General features: G+C 41.0%; 1 non-coding gene across 1 annotated transcript; it reads left to right on the top strand.

The window, feature by feature from the left end:
• Positions 1 to 2,087: 2,087 nt before the first annotated feature.
• LOC131217794 (small nucleolar RNA R71) lies at positions 2,088 to 2,194 on the top strand. Its single transcript, XR_009157384.1, has one exon. It is a non-coding gene; the product is annotated as a small nucleolar RNA R71 (small nucleolar RNA).
• The last annotated feature ends 5,042 nt before the right edge of the window (positions 2,195 to 7,236 follow it).

The following is a 7,236-nucleotide window of genomic DNA, read 5'->3' as shown; positions in this document are numbered from 1 at the left end:
CATAACCACTTCCTTCATGTTTGGATTTAGTCTACGTTGTGGTTGCCGAGCGGTTTTTGCATTATCCTCAAGATATATGCGGTGAGTACAAATCGAGGGATCGATTCTCTTGAGGTCTGCTATTGTCCATCCTAGGGCTCCTTTATGCTCAATGAGAGTAGATATGAGCATACTCTCCTGTTCTTTCTCTAGGTGGGCAGAGATCACCACCAGGTATGTCTCATCTTGACTTAAATAGGCATATTCAAATCAGAGGGCAAAGGTTTTAGGTCAAGCTTCGGCGGCTTGAGGTTAGACGGTAGAGGCACTACATCGGTTTATGGCAATTCTTCAAAATGTGGCTTCCACCGGTTAACTTCAAGTACCGGTGCAGTATCAAGTAAGGCGCAAGTCTCCCTAATCATGTCATCATCAAAATCATGGGAGTGGGCCAGGCACGTCTCTAGATGGTCGGAGGATAAGGTTAGAGGTATCGTATCTTCCACGAAAGAGTCAATCATGTTAATATCATGGAAATCGTCATCCTCCTCTAAGTTTCTGCCGTTATTGAAAAAGATGTTTGACTCCAATGTTATATTCCCAAAAGACATAGTCATGACACCATTCCTGCAATTGATAATTGCATTTGAAGTAGCAAGGAATGGGTGGCCAAGAATGACAGGGATCTGAGTGCTTATGTTATTGATGGGTTCGGTGTCCAGGATGATAAAATCTATAAGGTAGTAAAATCTATCAACTTGGACCAACACATCCTCAATTATCCCTCTTGGTACACGAACAGAGCGATCAGCAAGTTGCAGTGTGGTTAGGGTGGGTTTTAATTCACCCAAACCTAACTATTTGTATACCGCGTAGGGAATCAGATTGACGCTCGCTCCTAAGTCAAGAAGTGCATGATCAATTCGATGGTCCCCGATTACACATGATATGGTTGGGCCACCGGGATCCTTGAATTTCTGTGGCACATCTTGCTTTAGGATGGCACTCACTTTCTCGGTCAAGAAGATCTTCTTTTGAATACTCTGCCGTCGTTTGGTCGTGCATAAGTCTTTCAGGAATTTGGCATATGAAGGTATCTATTTAACGACATCAAGTAGAGGAATGTTGACTTTCACTTATTTCAACACCTCTAAGATATCCTGAGAGTTAGAGAGAGGTTTGGTGAAACCAACCGTTGGGAGAACGGAGCAACTGGCTTCTCTAGAGGTTCTGGTTCTAATTTTCGTGGGGTATCACTAGATCCATCATTGTTGTCCTCTTCTGGTTCTTGAGGCTTTTCAGGTCTAACCGGAAGAGTTTTATCAATGATCTTTCCACTCCTAAGAGTGGTGATGGATTTAGCGTGCCCCATCTGATTTGAAGAGCTGGGATCATTAATCTCGTACTGCAGTTTAGGATTGGGGAGAGGTTGTGCAGGAAGCATCCTCTTTTCTATAACCGTCATACGAGAATCTATCTTTTGCATAAAATCTGTGATTCCCCGCATTGCCTGAGCCAGCTCTTGTATGGAATTTTGAACCGGTTCCTCTTGAGGTTTCACTTAATTTGGATTTTGATTGAAGAAACCTTGAGGGGTAGCCGTTTGTCCATTCCTCCAACTAAAGTTTGGATGATTTTTCCAACCAGGATTGTATGTATTGGAGTTAGGTCCAGTAAAAGGTTTTTGATAGTTGTTTACGGCATTAGCTTGTTCATTCAACACTCCTCGAAAGGCGGGTATTGTAGGACAATTTTCAGTTGTATGAATGTTGCAATCACAGATGCCGCAAACAATTTCATTAACCTTATCCTTCTTTCCTTCCATGGCCTCAACTTTCCTTATGAGCGTAGTCACTTTACACTTGAGATCATCATCTTCTTTCAAGAGATATAATCCACCTTTCTCCTTTAATTGAGTCGGCCTAGACGTGGTGTTTGATTTTGGGTAATAGTCCCAAGATTATGTTTTTTCAGCCAGACTGTCGAGGTAGTCCCATACCTCTTCGACATCTTTATTAATGAACTCTCCATTACACATTATCTCGACCATTTGGCGCATGGAAGATGTCAGTCCATCGTAGAAAAAATTTGTAATGCGCCACGTTTCAAATCCGTGTTGTGGGCATGAACTGACCAAATCTTTGAACCTTTCCCAACATTGGAAGAATGTTTCATCTTCCTTTTAGGCAAAGTTCATGATTGCTTTTCTGAGGGTAATCGTTTTATGATGTGGGAAGAATTTTTTTATGAATTCTCTCTGCATGTCGTTTCATGTGCCAATGGATCTAGGATGCAGTGAATGTAACCACGTCTTGGCTTTCTCTTTTAAGGAAAAAGGAAAGAGTTTCAGCCTAATTGTATTCTCAGATACATTAGGAAAACATAATGTAGCTATAATTTCATCGAACTCTTTCAAATGTAAATATGGACTTTCTGATTCAAGTCCATGGAATTTGGGAAGGAGTTGGATAACTCCTGGCTTGATGTCTATTTGTCCTGTGTTTTCACGAAAAATCATGCATGAGGGTGTACTCACTCCCGCTGGTTGTAGATAATCTCGTAAAGTACGAGGCGGGGGTGCCTGATGCACCTCATTCTCATCTTGGGTATCCTCCACCCTGTGTAGAAGTAGAGGAGGTTGGTCTTCAGCCATAACTTCAGTTAACTCAGGGGATTTCGAGCGGTGTCTAGTCCTGCGATGGATAGTTAACCCATCAACCAATCCTCCTTCAGTCAAGAGACGTCGAGTGTCGTCATGGGCCCACTTGGGCATGAAACACTCGCAGCCCTCAATTAAATTTGAAACCCTATCCTAAGAAAGGAAAAGAAAATCTAAAAAGAAAGAGAGAGATAGAAAGAAGTTACCAAATTGAAAGCCCTAAGTAACAACACCTGCAAAAGAAAATAAAACAAGTCAGTTTCCAAAAAGAAGATCTAAAATTAGAAAATCCTTAAAAAGAAAGATAGAAGTAGACTAGTTTCTAAAAGAAGAAATTCCTAAAAGAAAGTGAAAATTTCTAAAATAAATTAGGAAAGTCCTAAACTAGAAAGTAAATTACTAAAAGAGAACTGAAAAATAGAAAGTAGAGAAGGAGCTTACCGAATTAGAAATTTCTATCTTAAAGGCCTACAAAATAGGAAGGTTAGTTTCTAAACTAAAATTTTACAATTAGAAAGTTACTAAAAATAAAAATAGAAAGTTAATTTCTAAAAAGGGAAATAATTAACCTAGTTTCTAAAAACAAAAAAGAAAAATTTCTAAAAATAAACTATTTCCTACAAATAGGAAAATACTAGAATTAAAAATTTTCAAAATTTAAACCCTAATTCTAAAACGTAGAAAAAGTAGAGAGATTATGAAGGAATTACCAATTTAGAAACTTATGTCAGGATCCTACAAAACAGGAACACAAGTTAGTTATAGAAATCAAATAAAAGTCTACAACTAAAGTTAGTCAAATTCTAATCTTAAATTAATTCTAAACTTAATTAATTTCAGAAAATCGCAACTGTCAGTCCCCGGCAACGGCGCCAAAAACTTGTTCACTCCCCAAGTATAGGGTTGTGATGTAGTAATAAACTTGGTGAGACCGAGGTCGAATCCACAGGGACTGAAACTTGTACGTAATCTGAAACTAACTAGATATAGAACTAGTAAAAAAAAGATGTAATCTAAATCCAATGTAAATTGATGAGTAATAGTGAGAGATTAAACTTAAGGAATTCAGAGGAAGGGAAACTGGGGATTCAGAGGATCCACTTGTAGAGATTAGGGAAATCTTATGCCATCATCATGTAAACTAAACTGAACTTCTTTTAATATAGTTTTTTTAAAGAGATGAAAAGTATATGAATTAGAATGGATTCTATCATCAATCCATGCCCAGGAGGCAAAGCAAACAACAGAATTAAACTAATTACCAACCAGTCAACAATGCATGAACGTTAGGAAGGGTATCATCATCCGACCATGCCTAGGAGGCGATGGTGAACAACAAGGCTTCCTGACGTCATATGCATCAAAAGGGAAAAGGAGATATTCAAGGCCATTGCAGATCCATTGTAATTTCAGTCACAACAGACCATTAAAGACAAAGAAAAACATTCCTTTAATTTAACTAAGAACAACATCAGTTCAGTTTAAATGAAAAAAAAAACATAAGTAAAAAAAACTCTCATCAGGCTACAAGCTTCACCTCTTAGCCCCAGCTAAGAGGTTTAGCCTAAGATAGACATAATTAGGCTGATTCTTTAAAATAAATAAAAATAAAAGAAAACAAACTCTTCACTATTCTGTCTCTGACTGCTCCACATCCAGCCGAGCGCCCCAAACCGAGTCTCCCACGACTGCCTCTGCCCACGTCCCTGCCAAACTCTTGCTCACGTCCCACTCCCCCTCTCTCTCTCTCTCTCTCTCTCTCTCTCTCTCTCTCTCTCTCTCTCTCTCTCTCTCTCTCTCTCTCTGTTTTATATTATATACGTCAGGAGCCACTTGCGTGCGTAGCCTTTACGCATAGAAGAAACAGGTGCAGAGGTTTTACGCACTGCGAAACAGAAAGTGTGTAATAGACTTACGCTGGATATTTGGTGGGGCCCACTTTAGCTGTCATTTGATAGATCCATACTGTTCATCATCTTCTCCTCGGAATTTCGTCTGGAGATGGTCTATTTTAACTGTCCGTTGATGTGACCTAAGAGGGAACTACTGCTGTAACGACATTTGAATGGTCCCCTTAAGATCACTGTAGCGGACATGTATGCGTGTACAGCTGAAAACAGTCAGAATGGTTCTGACCAGAAAGGGCACCTCTATATGATGGACGGTTCAGATCGGACCTCCGATCATCACTAGTGGGCCAGGACGACTTGGAACCTCCGGTATTTTCGCACTGCGAAACAGAGCATCGCAATTGATGCTGTGACGATGGTGGGCCCACTTATCAGACTCGACAGAGAAATCCACTCCGTTAATTGCAATATTCTCGAAAAACCAGGTGGGAATCACTGTTTTTTGATCGAATTCAGTGTGGCCCATGAGATTATCTACTCCGCCGTCCATCTTGTATTTGAACGGTAATCTGTCTGTTCGTACGTTCATGGGTCGAAAAGGACACCTAGGTGACGATTACGTCTACCCAAGAGATTCAATGAACGGTCTGGATCATCCATTTGGATGATGAGTGGGCCGTATTACTGAAAAATGGACGAACAGCGTCCGTCCGCTGTTATTTTGCAAGAAGGAGATGGGTCAGCCCGTCTTTGACCGGGCTGACCGTCCGGTGAGCGTCCAGCGCACCTAAGCACTGTGCACACTCAAGTGCAGGTGCCGTCCACTATGATGTTCTCAAGAAATCCGTACCGTCCATCCTTTTTCCCATCTAATTTAAGATGTTGAGTCTGAAATTGAAACGTATCCAGAGCTCAGGTGGGCCCCAAATCAAGGGTTTATGGGCTGATCTGTCCGTTGGGACACTTGCACAGGGATTGAACGGATGAAATTTGACGTGTACGGTTAATTTATGGTCCTCAGGCGATGTATGAATTTTTGAGCTGAACGGATGGTGGGAACCCTGTGTTCTTTCACTCTGGACACTTTTCAGGCCACTTGAGTTTTCAATTTTTCGATTTTCATGGATCCCTGGCGTGTAATTCCGTTGATCTTGGTCCCCTGGAGTCCGTCGCTTGCCTTGGTGACTTCAGACCGTTAAATCCATGCTTTTAGTACCCTTTCCCAGTCCAGGCTCATGAATACGCCCTGCATCACAAACATGATTAAATCAGGCCGATAAACAGTACTATGTTTGTAAATCCTGACAATAACTGGGGTCTGATATGCAATATTCGACCCTCAACAATCATCAGGTGGACCTTCCCTTTATGGAAAGAATGGACGGTCCAAGTTGATACCTGACTAGTCGACCCGCCTGAATTTTGAGCTGTGTCATCTTCACAGATGGATCTACGTTACGCACTAATTCAGATGTTTCGTACATGTGATATGAAGCTAGGTGGGGCCCACCGTGATGTTTGTGAGAAATCCACCCGGTCTATACATTTTTCCAGATCATTTCATGACATGTGAAAAAAAAAATGAGACACCCAAAACTCAATTGGGGCATGACAGGAAACAGTGAGGATCTAATAAATCGATCTGAACTGTCTATAAACAGCTCAAAATCCAGGCCGAAGCCAACTTGCCAATTTCTTCCTTTTAAACATAATTAATCAATAAAGAATAGTATGTACAGATCTCAAGCTTGACTAATGGGCATGCACGGCTCATATATAAAAATTGTCCCGTGTGTATATAATATGTAGGAAAGAAACCAAAAAGATAAATAATCTGTTCGGCATGTGCTTCATCATTTTACTGGAAGCTTTATATATACAAAGAGAGAGGCATGGTCACCTGCACCTGCATATGCGCACAGTTGCATATATGTTATGGGCCTAAAATCCAATCAGTCCATGTGATGCGGTGCCCCATAAAACCCTTATGGACCAATTTTCACCCTGATCTAAAACTCTAGTATGCCAGAGCAAAGAGAGATGTGAATTAAGGGAGGAAATTATTTTCTTTTACCATCACCAACCAAAGTTTTAGATCAGCATAAAAGTTTGGCCCTGGGAGTTTTATTGGGTGCTGCATCACATGGACCGTTCATTATTCTTAGCTCATATCAAATGTGATGAGTTCTTAAAAAAATATTAGGAGAACACATGAGGACTGGTACGCAGTTGAGCATTGTGTGTGTGTCAGGGGAGCACTTTCCATGGGGTCGAGCTATGTGGGCCCCACCGTGATGCATGTCGAACATCTATCCCATCAGTCAGATGCACCATTCCATGGTGGGCCTTAGGCTTAAAAATCAAGTCAATCAATGACTTTTATGGGCCACACAACGTACAAAAGTTGAGATGGGTAACCCTCCCATCAAAACATTCATAATCATTTGTTGGGCCCACCGAGGTGTGTTTCACAAATCCAGACCATCCATTATGTGTGTCCCACTTGGATGAGGGGTCAAACCAAGCTTCAGATGCATCCAAATTTTAGGTGGGCCCCGCCAATTACTTTAATATGTTTTAGGCATGTCTTCACATGATTTTAGATGGTATGACCCACCTAAGTTCCGTGTATGGTTGATTTTTGGGATATCCCACTATTTAAAGGGGACCCATTAAATATAAGGTGTTGATGTTCGACACGCATCACGGTAAGGCCCACATAGCTCGACCTTATGGAAAGTTCCCTTG

This window comes from Magnolia sinica, chromosome 10 (assembly GCF_029962835.1).
Source record: "Magnolia sinica isolate HGM2019 chromosome 10, MsV1, whole genome shotgun sequence".
NCBI lineage: Eukaryota > Viridiplantae > Streptophyta > Magnoliopsida > Magnoliales > Magnoliaceae > Magnolia > Magnolia sinica.
This window is presented reverse-complemented; position numbering and strand designations above follow the sequence as displayed.